The sequence below is a fragment of the Musca vetustissima genome, unplaced genomic scaffold (assembly GCF_032173495.1).
Source record: "Musca vetustissima isolate MV318-11 ecotype Yass unplaced genomic scaffold, APGP_CSIRO_Mvet_v1 utg67026, whole genome shotgun sequence".
In the NCBI taxonomy this organism is placed as follows: domain Eukaryota; kingdom Metazoa; phylum Arthropoda; class Insecta; order Diptera; family Muscidae; genus Musca; species Musca vetustissima.
The window spans coordinates 3,548-10,730 of NW_026878663.1; the positions used below are offsets into that span (position 1 = coordinate 3,548).

General features: G+C 36.4%; 1 pseudogene; it reads right to left on the minus strand.

Moving 5' to 3' along the window:
• Positions 1-5,546: 5,546 nt before the first annotated feature.
• Positions 5,547-6,438, minus strand: LOC133323448 (uncharacterized; annotated as a pseudogene).
• Positions 6,439-7,183: the final 745 nt, after the last annotated feature.

Here is a 7,183-nt window from a genome sequence, read left to right on the forward strand (position 1 = left end):
TAATAAATCCACGCCTCAGTTGGCCCTTGAAAAATATTCTTTAATAAATCCACGCCTCAGTTGGCCCTTGAAAAATATTCTTTAATAAATCCACGCCTCAGTTGGCCCTTGAAAAATATTCTTTAATAAATCCACGCCTCAGTTGGCCCTTGAAAAATATTCTTTAATAAATCCACGCCTCAGTTGGCCCTTGAAAAATATTCTTTAATAAATCCACGCCTCAGTTGGCCCTTGAAAAATATTCTTTAATAAATCCACGCCTCAGTTGGCCCTTGAAAAATATTCTTTAATAAAAATCCTTGAAAAATATTCTTTAATAAATCCACGCCTCAGTTGGCCCTTGAAAAATATTCTTTAATAAATCCACGCCTCAGTTGGCCCTTGAAAAATATTCTTTAATAAATCCACGCCTCAGTTGGCCCTTGAAAAATATTCTTTAATAAATCCACGCCTCAGTTGGCCCTTGAAAAATATTCTTTAATAAATCCACGCCTCAGTTGGCCCTTGAAAAATATTCTTTAATAAATCCACGCCTCAGTTGGCCCTTGAAAAATATTCTTTAATAAATCCACGCCTCAGTTGGCCCTTGAAAAATATTCTTTAATAAATCCACGCCTCAGTTGGCCCTTGAAAAATATTCTTTAATAAATCCACGCCTCAGTTGGCCCTTGAAAAATATTCTTTAATAAATCCACGCCTCAGTTGGCCCTTGAAAAATATTCTTTAATAAATCCACGCCTCAGTTGGCCCTTGAAAAATATTCTTTAATAAATCCACGCCTCAGTTGGCCCTTGAAAAATATTCTTTAATAAATCCACGCCTCAGTTGGCCCTTGAAAAATATTCTTTAATAAATCCACGCCTCAGTTGGCCCTTGAAAAATATTCTTTAATAAATCCACGCCTCAGTTGGCCCTTGAAAAATATTCTTTAATAAATCCACGCCTCAGTTGGCCCTTGAAAAATATTCTTTAATAAATCCACGCCTCAGTTGGCCCTTGAAAAATATTCTTTAATAAATCCACGCCTCAGTTGGCCCTTGAAAAATATTCTTTAATAAATCCACGCCTCAGTTGGCCCTTGAAAAATATTCTTTAATAAATCCACGCCTCAGTTGGCCCTTGAAAAATATTCTTTAATAAATCCACGCCTCAGTTGGCCCTTGAAAAATATTCTTTAATAAATCCACGCCTCAGTTGGCCCTTGAAAAATATTCTTTAATAAATCCACGCCTCAGTTGGCCCTTGAAAAATATTCTTTAATAAATCCACGCCTCAGTTGGCCCTTGAAAAATATTCTTTAATAAATCCACGCCTCAGTTGGCCCTTGAAAAATATTCTTTAATAAATCCACGCCTCAGTTGGCCCTTGAAAAAATTCTTTAATAAATCCACGCCTCAGTTGGCCCTTGAAAAATATTCTTTAATAAATCCACGCCTCAGTTGGCCCTTGAAAAATATTCTTTAATAAATCCACGCCTCAGTTGGCCCTTGAAAAATATTCTTTAATAAATCCACGCCTCAGTTGGCCCTTGAAAAATTTCTTTAATAAATCCACGCCTCAGTTGGCCCTTGAAAAATATTCTTTAATAAATCCACGCCTCAGTTGGCCCTTGAAAAATATTCTTTAATAAATCCACGCCTCAGTTGGCCCTTGAAAAATATTCTTTAATAAATCCACGCCTCAGTTGGCCCTTGAAAAATATTCTTTAATAAATCCACGCCTCAGTTGGCCCTTGAAAAATATTCTTTAATAAATCCACGCCTCAGTTGGCCCTTGAAAAATATTCTTTAATAAATCCACGCCTCAGTTGGCCCTTGAAAAATATTCTTTAATAAATCCACGCCTCAGTTGGCCCTTGAAAAATATTCTTTAATAAATCCACGCCTCAGTTGGCCCTTGAAAAATATTCTTTAATAAATCCACGCCTCAGTTGGCCCTTGAAAAATATTCTTTAATAAATCCACGCCTCAGTTGGCCCTTGAAAAATATTCTTTAATAAATCCACGCCTCAGTTGGCCCTTGAAAAATATTCTTTAATAAATCCACGCCTCAGTTGGCCCTTGAAAAATATTCTTTAATAAATCCACGCCTCAGTTGGCCCTTGAAAAATATTCTTTAATAAATCCACGCCTCAGTTGGCCCTTGAAAAATATTCAGTTTTAATAAATCCATAAATCCCTCAGTTGGCCCTTGAAAAATATTCTTTAATAAATCCACGCCTCAGTTGGCCCTTGAAAAATATTCTTTAATAAATCCACGCCTCAGTTGGCCCTTGAAAAATATTCTTTAATAAATCCACGCCTCAGTTGGCCCTTGAAAAATATTCTTTAATAAATCCACGCCTCAGTTGGCCCTTGAAAAATATTCTTTAATAAATCCACGCCTCAGTTGGCCCTTGAAAAATATTCTTTAATAAATCCACGCCTCAGTTGGCCCTTGAAAAATATTCTTTAATAAATCCCCGCCTCCGTTGGCCCTTGAAAAATATTCTTTAATAAATCCACGCCCCAGTTGGCCCTTGAAAAATATTCTTTAATAAATCCACGCCTCAGTTGGCCCTTGAAAAATATTCTTTAATAAATCCACGCCTCAGTTGGCCCTTGAAAAATATTCTTTAATAAATCCACGCCTCAGTTGGCCATTGAAAAATATTCTTTAATAAATCCACGCCTCAGTTGGCCCTTGAAAAATATTCTTAAATAAAGGATTGCCCTTGAAAAATATTCTTTATGTGTTAGTGTGGGTGTGAAAAATATTCTTTAATAAGTGTGTGCAGTTGGCCCTTGAAAAATATGTAATAATCCAGTAATTATTGAAAAATAATTTAATAAATCCACGCCTCAGTTGGCCCTTGAAAAATATTCTTTAATCGTTGATTAAATCCAAGGCCTTTGTGATGGCGTTGAAAAATTTTCTTAAGGTGTAGAATCCACGCTGGCGGTGGTTGAAAAAATTTAAATGTCGATATCTTCTACATGGCACATAAATGGATTTTATTAAGTGGAAATTGAAGTTTATAGTTGGCCCTTGAAAAATATTCATTACTAAATCCACGCCTCAGTTGGCCCTTGAAATTGTTCTTTAAGGTAAACAGGTGTCATGGCCAGATGTGCATGTCGTTGATAAAAATGATGATGTGGTGAAGTGGCGTGCAAGTGAAATTTAAGGGAATTTACTTTCATTATTTTCGTGGGTAGGAGGATAGATTTGGTTTTCGATGAATAGGCAAGTGGATTTATTAAAGAATATTTTTCAAGGGCCAACTGAGGCGTGGATTTATTAAAGAATATTTTTCAAGGGCCAACTGAGGCGTGGATTTATTAAAGAATATTTTTCAAGGGCCAACTGAGGCGTGGATTTATTAAAGAATATTTTTCAAGGGCCAACTGAGGCGTGGATTTATTAAAGAATATTTTTCAAGGGCCAACTGAGGCGTGGATTTATTAAAGAATATTTTTCAAGGGCCAACTGAGGCGTGGATTTATTAAAGAATATTTTTCAAGGGCCAACTGAGGCGTGGATTTATTAGATATTTTTCAAGTATATGCCTCCTGCGCTAGGGCATCTTCATCCATTCTCACAACATGACCTAGCCAACGTAGTCGATGCAACTCAATACGTCTAACAATGTCGATGTCCGAGAATAGCTGGTACAGCACATGGTTCATTCGACGGCGATATTCACCGTCAACGCAGATCGGCCTATAGATGTTTTGGACAATTTTTCTCTCAAACACTCCAAGAGCTGTCTCATCTAATTGCGTAAGTACCCATGCTTCAGATCTTCAGATCATTGGGCATGCATTCCTCTAGCCAAATTGTACTAATCAGCTGGTGCATGCTCCTGAGCAGCATCTGACCACCAGTCTTGAATAGTTCGGCTTGTAACCCATCGGCACCTGCTGCTTTATTATTCTTCAGTCGATTGATTGCTATTCTGACCTCATCTTGGCTAGGTGGTATATACTCTATACCGTCATCTATTATTGGTTCTGAGGTATCCCCTTCACCGGTACTATTTGATATCAGAAGTGTTTCAAAATGCTCGTTCCAGATCCTCAACACGCTGTCTGTACCTGCGACTAGGTTTCCTTCTTCATCTCTACAGGAGGAATTGCCTGCACATGTTTTTTACCATTGCACTATGGCCGAAATCGCGATTTTGGCGGCATAATGTGCGGGCCACACCCCTTTTTTACAAAGTAATGACAAAAAGTCCTTCCCGACAAGCCAGCTTTACCAAATTTGGTATGCAGAGTTATAAAGGTATAAACATAGGTTTGTGAAAAAATGGGCGGGTCGCGCCCCTTTCTTACAAAGTAATGACAAAAAGTCCTTCCCGACAAGCCAGCTTTACCAAATTTGTAATGATGAAAAATAGATTTGAAAGCACTTCCCGATTATATGGACTTTTATTAAAAAGGTTACATGAGAAAAACAAGTAAAAGTATCAAGAAATTAATATATTTATAATGTATATATATTTTTAAAAGGAATAGGGCTTAATTAATCACGGAATGTTTCTTCATTTTCTTCCGCTTCTAATTCCAATGAATAATTATTTAGCGATTCTAAGCTTTCATCAGAATCAGAAGTATAATCGTACCTGGAAGCTTCTTGAGATGTTGAAGGTAAAAGCAGTTCTGGCGATATTTCTGGGATTTTAAAAAGTTGAATGACTTCTCGAGGAAATGGAAGCTATTTTGAACTATTTGTACGTTCTTTTAAACATAAACTTGTTATATAAGGATCAGAGCTATCCATAGCTCTATGAAACATGTCAAGTATGTTGTGCATTCTTGAATCCTTTCGAGCATGGCCAGCTCTGTCTTTTTTATAATATTTGTTTCGCGCTTCAGATGCATTTTCTGCAAGGCAACCTACGGGTACTACTGATGCTCCAATTATTTGTGATGAATGGACTAAAATTTTGTGTAATGTGGCAGACATCGAGTACCATTCGTAGTTTTGGAAAAATATTTCACTAGTTTTAATACAATGAGCGCGAAACTTTGGAGAATCAATTTCAAATTCAGAGGAGAGGGCAATTAGTATTACGTGCAAACTTTTCAAAAAATCGACATTTATACCAGTAATAGATGCAAAAAGTTCCGTGCGAGAAAATGCTCTTCTAGCTGTGTTGCCATCGTTGGTATTTCCAGTGCCATTTGCTTTCGGCTTATCGACATGAAGGCCCATTTGAAGCAAAAACTCTCTTTGAATTTTTTGTTTCTTTTTTAAAAGGATTCTTTTCTCTTCTGCTCCGCGAACTTGCCATTTTTTCAAATCAAGCTTGTATGAAAGTTTTAAAACAAACTCGAAACTACGAATCCACGCATGCAAAGGACTTATCCCATATTTTAATGCGCCGGCCTTCACTTCAAAATGTGGAGAATCAACGTTTTTTATAGTTCGAAATTGCTTTGGTCCAGCATGACAGATGGGGTATTGTTGTGTACTTTTAGTTTCAGTTAACACATTTAAGACCTTCCCGTCTATTAATGTCATATATAAATTAAAGTTGACTTTAATTTGTTTCCCATTACTTAATATGTATTGTAGTGGTTCCAACTTCTTAATCTGGTTATTTAATTGACGCATATTTTTGTACTGTTGTTTAGTTAATCCGTTTTCTAACAAAAACGTCAGAGCTTCTTCAGGTGATATTGGTGTAACTTCTTTATGGCTAGTATTAAGAACTTTTCGAATTTTGGATGGTCGGTTTAGAGATATAACAACTTGTTGTAGGACAAATGTCAAATCCGCTGAGTGCGATTTTTTGGCAGATATAGAGGCAGCATGAACTAATAGTTGCGTATTGTCTCCTTGTTGGGAAGCTAATTCGGAAGCTAATCTCCTTTTATTTCTTTCGCCGCTATCAACATAGGTAGTTTTTGGACGACCGATAGCATTGTTCTTTTTCGGTACAAATAAAATTGTTTCTCGACCCAACCTTATTATATTTTCTAAATCCTTTCTCATTTCTGCATTGTCTATCCCATTGTCGTTTAATAAAAATAGATAAATTCCGTGATTTAGTACACATTAATTTACTTAATTCAGAATCAATTTCGTATGGAATTTTTCCTTTTATGTAATTCGATACATTCCTCTTATTTCTCAACCAAAACTCAAATATTTCGGAATTTTTGAATCTGAGTATTTCTGCAAAAAGATGAATAATTCATTCGTTAGCAGTCATTAGCAGACACATTCAGCATGACATAAAACTAGAGTTTTCTACGAACAATCACATATAAAAAGTTCCCGTAACACTTTGTTACATTTTTAGTTTTACTCCACGAAAAATTAAAAAACTCTAAAAAATTTCACACAAAAAATTCACATAGAACACACGAAACTACGCACGAAATACGAACATTTAGCAAAGTGTATTTATATATAGTAAAAGTACTCACCTCGAGTATTAGAATTCATATTTACAAAGTTTTTTTTACAAAAATTAATTTTTAAAAAAACAGCTTTTAATTTTACCAAACAAATTGCTGGTTCACTTGTAATTACACGTGTTAGAAGTTATGTAAACATTAACAGCTGTTTGTGCGTAAACAGGGTTGCCAATAGTAATTTTTGTTTTTGATTTATTCTTATCAATATGTTGTGTATTGAATGCTGTCAAAAATTTTTTTAAATTGTAATGTTGAAAAATTGACTTTTTGCCGCCAAAATCGTGATTTCAGCCATAGTGCATTGGTAGAATTTTCGGACTTCATTCTGACTCCTGTACATCTTGATTTGCTCACGCTCACGTTATTCTTGTTCTTTCTTCTTTTACGTTTCTCCTCTCTCCTTTTCTCCCGATAGTTCTCCAACGCATTACGTGTTGCGGCTGTCCGCAGGGTTACCCTACACGCTGCGTTTTTCATATCAAAAGCATTACGACCCTCCTGATCGTACCATGGGTTTCTTGATGGTGGTCTTTGCTAGTGTTGCTTTTGCTGCAGTTTGTAGGGAGTGAGCCATTCTCTGCCACTGTGCTTCTATCTTAATTTAGGGACATGGGGTGATTTCGTCAAGCTTTTGGGTGAATTAAGCGGGGTAGGCTTCTGTTAACTGTTGTGGTTGCAGCTTTTCGATGTCGAGTTTCCGTGTTATGTTAGATGGCACCTTTGCTGCAATATTAAGACGAGTGCGAACCTTGGCTACCACAAGGTAGTGGCCC